Raw genomic sequence first — 13,803 nt, 5'->3', positions numbered from 1 at the left:
GTTGCTCTTCTTGAGGAGTATCTTTGTGGCGTTCTCTGTATTTCCTGGATTTGAATGTTGGCCTGCCCTACTAGGTTGGGGAAGTTCTCCTGGATGATATCCTGAAGAGTGTTTTCCAACTTGGTTCCATTTTCCCCCTCACTTTCAGGCACCCCAATCAGACGTAGATTTGGTCTTTTTCCATAATCCCATACTTCTTGCAGGCTTTGTTCATTTCTTTTTCTTCTTTTTTCTTTTGGTTTCTCTTCTCACTTCATTTCGTTCATTTCATCCTCAATCGCTGATACTCTTTCTTCCAGTTGATTGAGTCAGTTACTGAAGCTTGTGCATTTGTCACGTATTTCTTGTGTCACAGTTTTCATCTCTTTCATTTCGTTTATGACCTTCTCTGCATTAATTACTCTAGCCATCAATTCTTCCACTTTTTTTTCAAGATTTTTAGTTTCTTTGCGCTGGGTACGTAATTCCTCCTTTAGCTCTGAGAAGTTTGATGGACTGAAGCCTTCTTCTCTCATCTTGTCAAAGTCATTCTCTGTCAAGCTTTGATCCGTTGCTGGCAATCAGCTGCGCTCCTTTGCTGGGGGAGATGCACTCTTATTTTTTGAATTTCCAGCTTTTCTGCCCTGCTTTTTCCCCATCTTTGTGGTTTTATCTGCCTCTGGTCTTTGATGATGATGGTGACGTACTGATGGGGTTTTGGTGTAGATGTCCTTCCTGTTTGATAGTTTTCCTTCTAACAGTCAGGACCCTCAGCTGTAGGTCTGTTGGAGATTGCTTGAGGTCCACTCCAGACCCTGTTTGCCTGGGTGTCAGCAGCAGAGGCTGCAGAAGATAGAATATTGCTGAACAGCGAGTGTACCTGTCTGATTCTTGCTTTGGACACTTCCTCTCAGGGGTGTACTCCACCCTGTGAGGTGTGGGGTGTCAGACTGCCCCTAGTGGGGGATGTCTCCCAGTTAGGCTATTCAGGGGTCAGGGACCCACTTGAGCAGGCAGTCTGTCCCTTCTCAGATCTCAACCTCCGTGTTGGGAGATCCACTGCTCTCTTCAAAGCTGTCAGACAGAGTCCTTTGCGTCTGTGGAGGTTTCCTGCTGCTTTTGTTTACTGTGCCCTGTCCCCAGAGGTGGAGTCTACAGAGACAGGCAGGTTTCCTTGAGCTGCTGTGAGCTCCACCCAGTTCAAGCTTCCCAGTGGCTTTGTTTACCTACTTAAGCCTCAGCATGGCAGGCGCCCCTCCCCCAGCCTCGCTGCTGCCTTGCCGCAATATCGCAAACTGCTGTGCTAGCAATGAGGAAGGCTCCGTGGGCGTGGGACCCTCCTGGCCAGGTGTGGGATATAATCTCCTGGTGTGCCTGTTTGCTTAAAGCCCAGTATTAGGGTGGGAGTTTCCCGATTTTCCAGCTGTTGTGTGTCTCAGTTCCCCTGGCTAGGAAAAGGGATTCCCCTTTCCCCTTGCACTTCCCAGATGAGGTGATGCCTCACCCTGCTTCAAGCTCTTGCTGGTCGGGCTGCAGCAGCTGACCAGCATGGATTGTCTGGCACTCCCTAGTGAGATTAACCCAGTACCTCAGTTGAAAATGCAGAAATCACCCATCTTCTGTGTCGCTCGCGCTGGGAGTTGGAGACCGGAGCTGTTCCTATTCAGCCATCTTCGAAATACATTTTATTCTTAAGGAAAACGAAGCTTTTGTTTTTTAATTTTCTCATAAAGTGAATTCCAAAGAAATTAATTTTTAAAATGTTGAGTCTTTGGTTCCTGAAAATGCAAATTCTGCATATCATATTATATAGAAAGCATATGTAAATACTTTTTGCTATCAATTATAATTAAACATTGATAAAGGAAAAAAATGTGTATTAGGCACATATGTTCCAAGCATATATTGAGTTCTCCTATTTTTCCCATGATGCATTCTTTTATTTTTTTACACATTTATAGAGAAAGAAAAATTCAGAGAGGCAAATTTTCTTGTTTAGAATTACACAATAAGAAATTAGTGGCTCCTGATTTCAGATTTGAATTTGCCTGAATCTAATTCCCCAAATCATATGGAACACCACTGTGTGCTTCGCACAGTACCCCATTGTGTGTAGACAGAAAAAAAAGGATTACAACATAGCCTCTGCCCTCAATACACATTTAAATTTTGAGAAAATAAAACATTAAATAAGAAATATTGGCTGGGTACGGTGGCTCACACCTGTAATCCCAGCTCTTTGGGAGGCCATGCTGGGCAGATCACTTGAGGTCAGGAGTTGGAGACCAGCCTGGCCAGCATGTTGAAACGCTGTCTCTACTGAAAATACAAAAAAAAAAAAAAAAAAAAAAAAAAAAAAGGCAGGCATGGCAGCACATGCCTGTAGTCCCAGATACTCGGGAGGCTGAGGCAGGAGAATCACCGGAACTGGGGGAGGGAGAGGTTTTAGTGAGCCGAGATCATGCCATTGCACTCCAGCCTGGGTGACAGAACGAGACTATCTCCAAAAATGTTTTTTAAATAATAATAAAAATTTAGGGCACAAAAATATTGGTGGTATATTGTATGGGACTTTTGTAGTTGAAATGAAAATCTATAAGGATTAGAGATATGTGTAGTCAGCTGCATTGGAGAAGTTTTCATAGAGGAGGTGAGATTTTAGGTAAGCTTTGAACAATCAGTAATATTCAGATATACAGAAAGAACAATATGGATATGTTTGGTTGACTTAAGTTTCATTTCCAGACAACTTCCAGTTGGAGAAACTTCACAGAAGAGTTCTGAATGATGACATGGCAGTGAAAGTCAGCTCTGTGATTCCTGGGAAGCCTGTTGCTTTCCTGATACAGCACCCCCACCCCACTGTTTTTGCTTCTTCTTGTTGGAATGCAGATGTGATAACTGGAGCCTGCCAAGAGAACATCTGAAGGCTGGGGGTCACTTCACTATGTCACTCAACCAGCGCCAGCAACTGCTCTTCTCCAGACTTCTCATTATGCAACAAAAACAAACCCTTATTTGTTTAAGACTCCCTAACTAGGTAGTTTATTACATGTGGAACGAAATTTCCTAATAGATTTGAAAAAAACATACAATACTGCAAGTAAGAGAAATACAACAGAAAATGCACTCATCTTGGGAGTAAGAAAGTTTAAGCTTCCATAACTGATAATACTTAGATATAATTTAGCCTGATACCAAATTTCAGTCTTTGACCAATAAATCATGATAGGTGCCTGAGACAATCAAAGTTATTGTTTCTTTTATGGTTCCATGTTTTAATCTTCTTCCTATAGTGGTATCTGAGATCACTCACTAAAAAAAAGGGTAAAATGAAGATTATGAAATTGTATGGAGAGAAAAAAATCTGAATAAACTATATGGGAATATGAATAGAACTCCTATAAAATTAAAGGAGTAACTTGGAAGTTAGTAAACTAGTCTTTATTATGTTTGGGAAGTTCTGTGCTCAGCTGTGGTGATTTGGTTTAAATTAGGTTGTGTGAATTTTCTTATTTCTGATATATTTGAATAGAATTGATGTAAATATTAAATTTAGTTTTAAATGAGAGATTTTAAAAAATGATTTGAGCTTTCAATTTTTAAGAGATTGATAATGCTAATACCTTTGGCTAAAATGAAGCTGTCTGAAACAAGTGTATGTTTTGGAAGGAAAGTAGCAATTTCTCTGAGGGATACATTGAGTATGAGCTTCCTTTACATAGACTTGTCTTGTAAGCTGCTGAGAATAGGCATAGAGATAAAGCCAGTGGGTCATAAATGGAGTTCTACATTTAGAAATAATCAGAAAAAGGGCCGGGCGCGGTGGCTCAAGCCTGTAATCCCAGCACTTTGGGAGGCCGAGATGGGTGGATCACGAGGTCAGGAGATCGAGACCATCCTGGCTAACACGGTGAAACCCCATCTCTACTAAAAATACAAAAAAAATTAGCCAGGCGTGGTGGCAGGCGCCTGTAGTCCCTGCTACTCGGGAGGCTGAGGCAGGAGAATGGCGTGAACCCAGGAGGCGGAGCTTGCAGTGAGCCGAGATAGTGCCACTGCACTCCAGCCTGGGCGACAGAGCAAGACTCCGCCTCAAAAAAAAAAAAAAAAAAAAAAGAAATAATCAGAAAAAGAAGTAGAGTCCATGAAAATGGACGATTTAACAAAACTGCTAAGCTAAAATTGTAGGTATCAAGAACAAAAATGTGAGCTTCCATAACGAGAAGGCAGTAGTCTAAGAAAAGAAAAACAAGAAGAGAGAGAAGATAGTTACGAAAGTGAAATATCAAGAAAGTTATGGTAGACTGGTTTGAAATTCAGGAAATCAACAAAGTGTAAGGTTAGGATTCTGGAAAGACCTTCATATAAAAATGCTCTGGTGAGTAGTTTTGGTAGTGCTGAGGTGGTGAAGAGCTTGCATTTCAGGAGTTGGGTAATAAAGGGAAGGAGAGAAAATAGAGAATGCTTAGCAGAAGTAGTGTGAATGAAAACTTTTAGCTCTGTTCCAAATAAAGAGCTGACCCTCCAAGAGCATGTGAGAGACTTATGTCAAGTTTTAGGAGAGTGGAAGAAGTTTTATTGTTATTTTGGTAGTTTTTGGAGAATACAAATATTGGAAGCATAAACTTTCTTGGCTTAACAATTTAAAATAATATCTTTAAAATCCTTTGTTATATTATGATAATTGCTTTTAAACTTCTGAAAAAAATTATGTGAACATTTTGATTTGTACAAACATTATAAAAATGTTTCTCCATTGTATAATAATTGACTTAAATGTGCTAACCCAAAAAGTCGCAAGTGTTCAGATCTTAATGAAAAAGTTTATTTCTACTTTTAAAAATCAAAAAGTTTGTATAATACGTTTAGACAGGAAAATGTCCTTTGTTCATGGAAAAACTTTAAGTGAATTTTACTTATGCTTTTTTATTCCTTTTTTTATAAAATATAATTATTCCTTGCTATATGCATGTTAATCATTGTACGGCATCAGAAAGCTACAAAACTACACCTTATTATCATGGCTCCCCACGAAATTGCCTTTATAGGATGATATAAAACAATTTAGGATAATTTTTAAATTATGCCATTACTTTTATCTAGGAGCTACGTAGAAAATATGAACAAAATAGCTACATTAAATATTAAAATAAAAATGAACAAAATGACTATAAAAGGATGGCATGTCTTATGTTATTCATTTTCTTATATTTATGTGATTAATTATTTTTATGAGGGTCATGCTAAACAAAAAGAAATAGAAAGAAAAAGTAAAATCTTGAAAACATTGATAAAACTTGTATGTTTTGGATTTGAGTTTCCCAAGACAAAATAAAAAGAGACATACTCTCTTTTTGTCAAATGAGAGTTCTATGATCCATCATGTTTCTTGTTTCCTCTTGGCTCTCAGGAAGCTGAAATTAATATTTTGCTCACATAACTTTAAATAAAGTAAATTCTTCTGCTATAATTATTTTTATATTTATCTTTAGTACTTGGACTTTCTGCTGTTTCTCAGAACTTATTGGTTTTACATTCCAAAATACGTGTTTTTAAATGCCATCAATTTTCTTATGATTTTTTTGGAAGTAGGCAGAATACAGATAATAAATAATAAAAAGTTATGTCATTATCAAATCCCACTAAAGGTCAACAAATAAATGCGTTTTAGGCAAAATAGTAAGATAAATTGAAAAAGAATCAACTTGCCTTAACTTAAAAGTACATGTTTAAGTTTCAAAAATGTTGAAAATAAGCTTTATTAATGGAATTTTTACCACCATTAAAATAATCAATAAACAAAAAGAGGACAATAGAATAAACTACTAACTTGAAATGTTCTAGACTGTATAGGGCACAAAATAAAAAATGGTAATACTGATTAAGGATAGCAAAAATCTCCCTGGTCTGGGGAACCTAAAATCCACTTCTTACCCTGACTATGTCATTGACAATTTAGCTGAACTTGACCAAGTATTTACCTTTTGGTACTTCAGTTGTCTCACGGATAAAATAAATAAATTTGACTTACTAATCAGTAAGCCTCCTTCCAACTGTAAAATTTATTTCCTAGAATATTTTTTGAAGTATTTATATTGTAGATGCTCTATTTATTTTTTGTTTTGTCTCATTTTACTGGTTATAACAATGGATTAAGGGAGGCAAAAAATTAAATATAAAAACCACACAGGAATAAAAGAACATAAATTTATCTGCTTTTCCTACTTTTCTTTTGAAAGAGTATGCTTATTACACTTTAGTAAACTTAAACTCTAAATATTTAACTTCCAAAAGTTTGTAACATTGTACAACCATAAATAATACTTAAAACCAGTTGCATTTTGTCATAAAAGATGGAGACTGGGAGTTTTTTAAGAGGGTGGATGATTTTGACATCTTCCAAAGTTACATTTTGGCTTGGAGAATTATGTCAACAATGTGTCATAAGAACACACTTTCTTTTAGAATTTCAACAAATCTACCCCAGCAGGAATTAGAAAAATAGAGTTCCATAGAAATGAAAAGTATGTATTTTAGTAAACCCTTCACTTTTCCTCTCTCAATTTCCGAAAATGTTTTATTCTAATTTGATTTACATTTGGAGTAATTTGGGAATTAGTTTACTGGATTGTCCACCTCTGTTTCAGATTGGCAGCAGGGCAGCATTTAACAACCACAGATCTAAGGCTGCAAAATGAGCTATAATTGAAAGAAAACCAAGGATCTGCATCAGCAAAATTTCCATTTTGCTTTACTAGTTGCCTTGGCTTCTTGTTTATGTCCTTTTTAAAGTGTTTGAGTGGTTTTTCTCCTTTGCATTTTATAACCTTTGTGGATATTTATAATAATTTTGTCTACCTCTGGAAAAGGAATGGAACCCAAAAGAACAAGACCATTTTGACAGAATCACCAGAGAGCTGACAAAAATCACCAACTTTTATGTCTAACACCAGAGAGACTTTAAGGCCTCTTCTCAGTAATAATGTACATCTAATTATAATATCTCAGCTTCATTAACATTTTTAACTATCCTCTAACCTATTGATATAGATGTAAAGAGGCTGATGGGTACTTATATAGAAAAAGAAAATTACTACTTACAAGCACCAAGATGTTAGACCAGTTATTGAAGCAATTGATTTGGTCTCTACAGCTGCAAAATTGATAGTTTCCAAGTGTTAGATTAATTTATGTAACAGTTATACAAAAGTTCCTCTTGAGTTTTTCTTATCTTTCTGGGGAAAATACAAAATACCACCAGCATCCCAGAGATTGTTTAATAGACTCAACAAAACCAAAATTCAAAGATCAACAAACTTGATGAGCCTATAGTTAAACTAGGAAAAAAAGAAAGAAGATGAAAATTACTAAATTCAGAAATGAAAGTGGCACTTTACTACAGATATTACATAAACTAAAATAATATTAATTGTACACTGACAAATTTAACAGCCTTAATAAAATGGACACATTTCTAGAAACACACAAATTACCAAACCAAATCAAGAACAAATAGAAAATTTAACAGACATATAACATGTTAAGAGGTTAAAGCAGTAACCAAAAACGTCTTAACAAAGAAAAGTCCAAGACCAGAGGACTACACTGTTGACTTCTAACAAACATTTAAAAAAGAATTTACAACAACCCTCTTCAATTTCTTGCATATAATAGAAGAGGAAGAGACACTTCCTAATAAATTCCATGAAACCAACATTACCCTGTTACTAAAGACAGAAAAATGCACCAAAATAAAAGAAAACTACAAACCAATATTGGTTGTGAATATTGATGCAAAAGTCCTCAATAAAATGCTAGCAAACCAAACCCAACAGCATATTAAAAGGATTATACACCATGACCAAATGGGACTTATCCTAGAAATGCAAAGATGGTTCAACATGAGAAAACAAATTAATACATCATACAGATAGAACAATAACAACAAAAAAGATAGAACAATAACAACACAAAACACATGATCATCTCAATAGACACAGAAAAATCATATGAAAAAATTGTAATATGTTTTTACGATAAAAGTATTCAGCAAACTAGGTATAGAAGGGAATTTTTCAACATTGTGAAAAACTAACAGCTAGCATTATACTTAACAGTGAAAGGCAAAAAGCTTTTCCTCTAAAATCGAAAACAAGAAAAGGATGCCTGATTTTTGCCACCACTATTAAACTTTGTGCTGGAAGGTCTGGCCAGATCACTTAGAAAATAAAAATAATAATATCCAACCTGGTCTCACTCAGTAGCAAGACTGCAGCATTCTGCCTTGGGTCTGGAGATCACCCTATCCCTGCCTACCAAGGCCAGCCCCCAAATACACTACCAGGGGCCTTGAGGACAGGTCCACCTAACCTGGATGTTTCCCCTTCCCACCCCAGTGCTAGAGCAATCTAAGGGCCTAGAACGACTGTGCCTAGCGCACAACCATTGGCACCTAAGCACTCCCCTCAGGAGTCAAAGGTTGGGTCCATTTGATCTTCTGCTACCACCACAATGGGCACCCACTTAAATGTGCCACCTCTGGGCCTGCAGACTGGTCCACCTAGCTCATCACAGCAACTACCAACACAAACATGAACCACTTGAAACCCAGAGGCTAGTCCTACTGCTACTACTGCTATCAACCACACCATGCCCACTGCCTATGACACTAAGAACTTGCCCACTAACCCACCCCACTGCTGCCACTTCCAGCACCTGAGAAAACCACCTGGAAGCCATGAATTGGCCCATCTGAACCTGCTAACACCAATGACAGTGTACACTTTCCTGGGGCCCAACAACAGGCACACTTGGTCCACTACTCCCACCATTGAGACATGAGGACAAGTAGACCTGGCATCTCCATTCTAAGGAAAACTTCACTACACCTTCCACTAACAACCACACTCAAAGCCATTGAGGAAATCATAGAAACCACTGAGGCAGTTTATACACAAATAATTCATATGGAGACCACACTACGGCACACATTCAGAATCACAGTCAAGTGCTCTATTTACCCAACACCACAGATATATCTTCAGGAAAAAGTTCTCCCCTACAAAAGCAATTCAAAAAATTGGAAAAAAAAATAACTATTACACCAGATGTGCACATATTATCATCAGCATACAAGAAACATGACAAGACAAAGAAATATAACACTTTGAAAGGGACACAATAATTCTTCATCAGCAAATTTCAATCAAAAACAGAGTCATGAAATCCTGAATAACTCATTCAAAATAGTGAAATGTAAAAATCTCTGACACAAGACAACAAAGATAAAAAATAAAAATAAAAATAAATCACAAAAATAATTCAAGATATGAATGAGAAACTTAGCAAAAAGATACTATGAAAAACAACCAGGCCAAGTGCAGTGACTCACGCCTGTAATACCAGCACTTTGGGAGGCTACATGGGCAACTCATGAGGTCAGGAGTTCGAGATCAGCGTGGCCAACATGGTGAAACCCCATCACTACTAAAAATACAAAAAATTAGCTGGGCATGGTGGCAGACACCTGTAATCTGAGCTACTTGGGAGGCAGAGGTAGGAGAATCGCTTGAACCTGGGAGGCAAAGACTGCAGTTAGCTGAGATCGTACCCCTGCACTCCAGCCTGGGTGACAGTGTGAGACCCTGTCTCAAAAGCAAGCAAGGAAACAAACAAACAAACAAAATACCCAAAAATAAATTCAGGAACTAGAGAATTCGTTAAATGAAGTACAAAATACATTTGGAAGCTTCAGCAATAGACTAGATCAAGCAGAAGAAAGAATTAACAAGTCTTTTGAAATAATTCACTCAGCCTCATAAAAGAAAAAATAATGAAAAAGAATGAACAAAGTTTACATTACACATGAGACACCATAAGCAACCAAATATTCAAATTTCCAGTGTCCCTGAAGGTGAAGAGGAAACAAAAAGTTTAGAAAATCTATTTAACAAAATAATAGCTGAAAACTTTCCACGTCTAGCAAGAGATTTAGACTTCCAGATACAGGAATCTGATAGATCTTCAAACAGACACAGCGCAAAAAACCTCTTCTGCACAGCACATTGTAGTCAAACTGTCAAAAGTCAAAGGCAAAGTGAAAATTCTGAAAACAGCAAGAGAAAAGTATCTAGTCACTTACAAGGGAAGCCCCAGCAGTAGAGAATGAAATTATATATTTCAAGTGCTGAAAGAAAAAAAAAAATTGCCAGGTAAGGATAATCAACTCAGCAACGTTATTTTCCAAAAATGAAGGAGAAATAAAGGCTTTCCAGGACAAGCAAAAGTTGAGGAAATTTATCAGCACTAGACTTGTCTTACAGTAAATGCTTAGGGTCCTTGCTCAGGGTTGGCCTGTTAAAAAAAAAAAAAAAAAAAAAAAAAAAAAAAAAAAAAAAGGAAAAGAAAAAAAATAAAATAAATAAACTTCTTAGGGAAGTCCTGCACCTGGAAGCAAAGGAACACTATCTACCATTATGAAAACTCACAAATGTATAAAACCCACTTGTACAGCAAATACACAAAAGACAAAGAGAAAGAACTCAAATTACACCACTGCAGAAAACCACCAAATATCAATGATAAACAATAAGAGAGAAAAAAATGACCAATGGATACATGAAACAATCAGCAATCATTTAATAAAATGACAGAAATAAGCCTTGCATATCAACAACAATCTTGAATGCAAATAGATTAAACTTTCCACTTAAAGATATAGGCTGGCTTAATGGATTAAAAAATGTGACCCAACTATATGTTGCTTATAAGACACCCATTTCAACTGTAAAGACACATATAGGCTGAAAGTAAAAGTATTTTTTAAAAGATAGTCTATGAAAATGAAAATGGAAATTAAACATGGGCAGTAGTAGCTATACTAATATCAGATAAAACAAACGTTAAGTCAAAAACAGTGAAAAGAGACAAAGAAGGTTATTATATAATGATAAAGAGATCAATTCAGCAAGAGGATATAATAATTCTAAACATATATGTACCCAACACTGGAGCATTCAGATATATATAAAAAAGATTAGATCTAAAGGAAGAGATATACTTCAAAACAATAATAGTTGAGGCCTTCAACACCCCACTTTCACCATGAGACAGATATCTACACGGAAAATTAACAAAGAAACATTGGATTTGAACTTCATGTTAGACCAAATGGACTTAATAGACATTTACAGAACATTTTAACTAATAGCTGCATAATACACATTCTTCTCATCAGCATATAGAACATTTTCCAGAATAGACCATATGTTAGAAAATAAAATATGTCTCAACAAATTTTTAAAAAATGAAATAAGTATATTCTCAAACTATAATATGAGTATATTCTCAGCATATAGAACATTTTCCAGAATAAACCGTAAGTTAGAACGTAAAACACATCTCAACAAATTTTTTAAAAAATGAAATAATAGAAGTGTATTTTCAGATTATAACAGAATAAAACTGGAAATCAATAATAAGAGCAACAGGAAACTATAAAAATACATGAAAATCAAAAAAAAAAAAAAAAAAAGGCTTCTAAATGACCATAGTGTCAAGGAAGAAATTAAGGAGAAAATAAAAATTTATTGAAACAAATGAAAATGAAAACCCAGCATACCAAAATCTATGGGAAACAGCAAAAGCAGTGCTAAGAGGAAAGTTTATAGGGATAAATGTCTACATCAAAAAAGTAGAAAAATTTCAAGCAAACAATATGACTGTGCACCTCAAAGAACCAGAAAAGCAAGAACAAACCAAACCCAAGAATAGTAGAAGGAAAGAAATAATAAAGATTAGAGCAGAACTAAATGAAATAGAGACTTAAAAAAATGCAATGGGTCAACAAAATGAAGTCTGATCTTTAAAAAAAGTAAACAAAATTGATAAACCACTACCTAGGCTAACAACAAGAAATAGAGAGAAGACCTAGAAAAACAAAATCAGAAATGAAAGAGAAGGCATTACAACACAGAAATACAAAAGATCATCAGAGAGTATGATGAACACCAATACACTAACAAACTTAAAAATCTAGAATAAATGGATAAATTCATGGACTCATACAACCAATAAAAACTAAATCAGGAAGAAATAAAAAACCTGAACAGACCAGTAGTAAGTAATAAGATTGAATCAATAATGAAGAATTTCCCAAATATGAAAAGTCGAGAACTGGATGTCTTAACTGACAAATTCTATCATACTTTCAAAGAACTAACATCAATTCTCCTTAAACTATTTCAAAAAATTGAAAAGAATTCTCCCTAACTCATTCTATGAGGCTAGCATTATCCTGAAAGCAAAGTCAGACAAGAACACAACAGAAGAAAACTGCAGACCAATATCCACAATAAACATAGATACAAAAATCTTCAAAAAAATCACTAGAAAACTGAATCCAGGAGCACGTCAAAAAGAGAATACACCATGATCAAGTGGGATTTATCCCAGGGATGCAAGGATGGTTCAATATATGCAAATCAATGTTTATGATATATTACTTTGACAGAATGAAGGACTAACCCATATGATCATCTCAATAGATGCAGTAAAAGCTTTTGATAAAATTCAACATTCCTTCCTAATAAAAACTCTCAATAAACTAAGCATTGAGGAAACATACCTCAACATAATAAAGGCTATATAAGACAGATTCACACCTAACATTATATTGAATGAAAAAAGCAGAAAACCTTTTCTCTAAGAACTTGAACAAGACAAGAATACTCACTTTCATCACTCCTAATCAGCATAGTACTGGAAGTCCTAGCCAGAGCAATTGGGCAGGAGAGAGAAATAAAAGCCATCAAAAATGGAAAATAGTCAAATTAGCCCTCTGCAGATGGTATGATCTCAAATCTATAAAAACCTAAAGACTCCACTGCAAAACTTTTAGGTCTGAAAAATAAATTTAGTAATACTGCAGGATACATAATCAACACACATTAGTACCATTTCTGTACACCAATTAACTAGTTGAGAAAGAAATCAAGAAGACAATTCTATTTACAGTAGCTACAAAAATGATAGAAATAAATGTAAACAAAAAGTTAAAAGACCTTCTACAAGAAAAACTACAAAACACTGATGAAAGAAATTGAGGCAGACACAAACAAATGTAAAGAAATCTTATTCTCATGGATAAGAAGAATGAACATTGTCAAAATTACATATTGCCTAAAGCAACCTACAGATTGAATGCAATTCCTATCAAAACACCATTTTTCAGCCTGGTGCAGTGACTCACTCCTGTAATCTCAGCACTTTGGGAGGCTGAGGCAGGTGGATCACCTGAGGTCAGGAGTTTGAGATCAGCCTGGCAAACATGGTAAAACTCCATCTCTGTTAAAATATAAACATTAGCTGGGTGTGGCAGCATGTGCCTGTAGTCCCAACTGCTTGAGAGGCTGAGGCATGAGAATCTTTTGAACCTGGGAGGTGGAGGTTGTGATAAGCCAAAATTGTGCCACTGCACTCCAGCCTGGACAACAGAGCAAGACTCTGCCGCAAAAGAAAAAAATACAATTTTTTGTAGTAATAGGAAAATACCCTAAAATATTTGTGGAATGACTAAAAGCCCTGAAGATCCAGAGAAATCTTGAACAAAAGTAACAGAGCTGGAGGTATCACATTACTAGATCTCAAAAAACAATACTAAGCTATAGTAACTGAAACAGCATGGTACTGGCAGAAAAACAGGCACATAGACCAGTGGAACAGAATAGAAAACCAATAAATTAATTCAAATATCCACAAACCCAGAAATTCATTCGTGTATCAACAGTCAACTGTTTTTCTGACAAAAATACCAAGAACACT

The sequence above is a fragment of the Chlorocebus sabaeus genome, chromosome 15 (genome assembly GCF_047675955.1).
Source record: "Chlorocebus sabaeus isolate Y175 chromosome 15, mChlSab1.0.hap1, whole genome shotgun sequence".
In the NCBI taxonomy this organism is placed as follows: domain Eukaryota; kingdom Metazoa; phylum Chordata; class Mammalia; order Primates; family Cercopithecidae; genus Chlorocebus; species Chlorocebus sabaeus.
Note: the sequence above shows the minus strand (reverse complement) of the source record.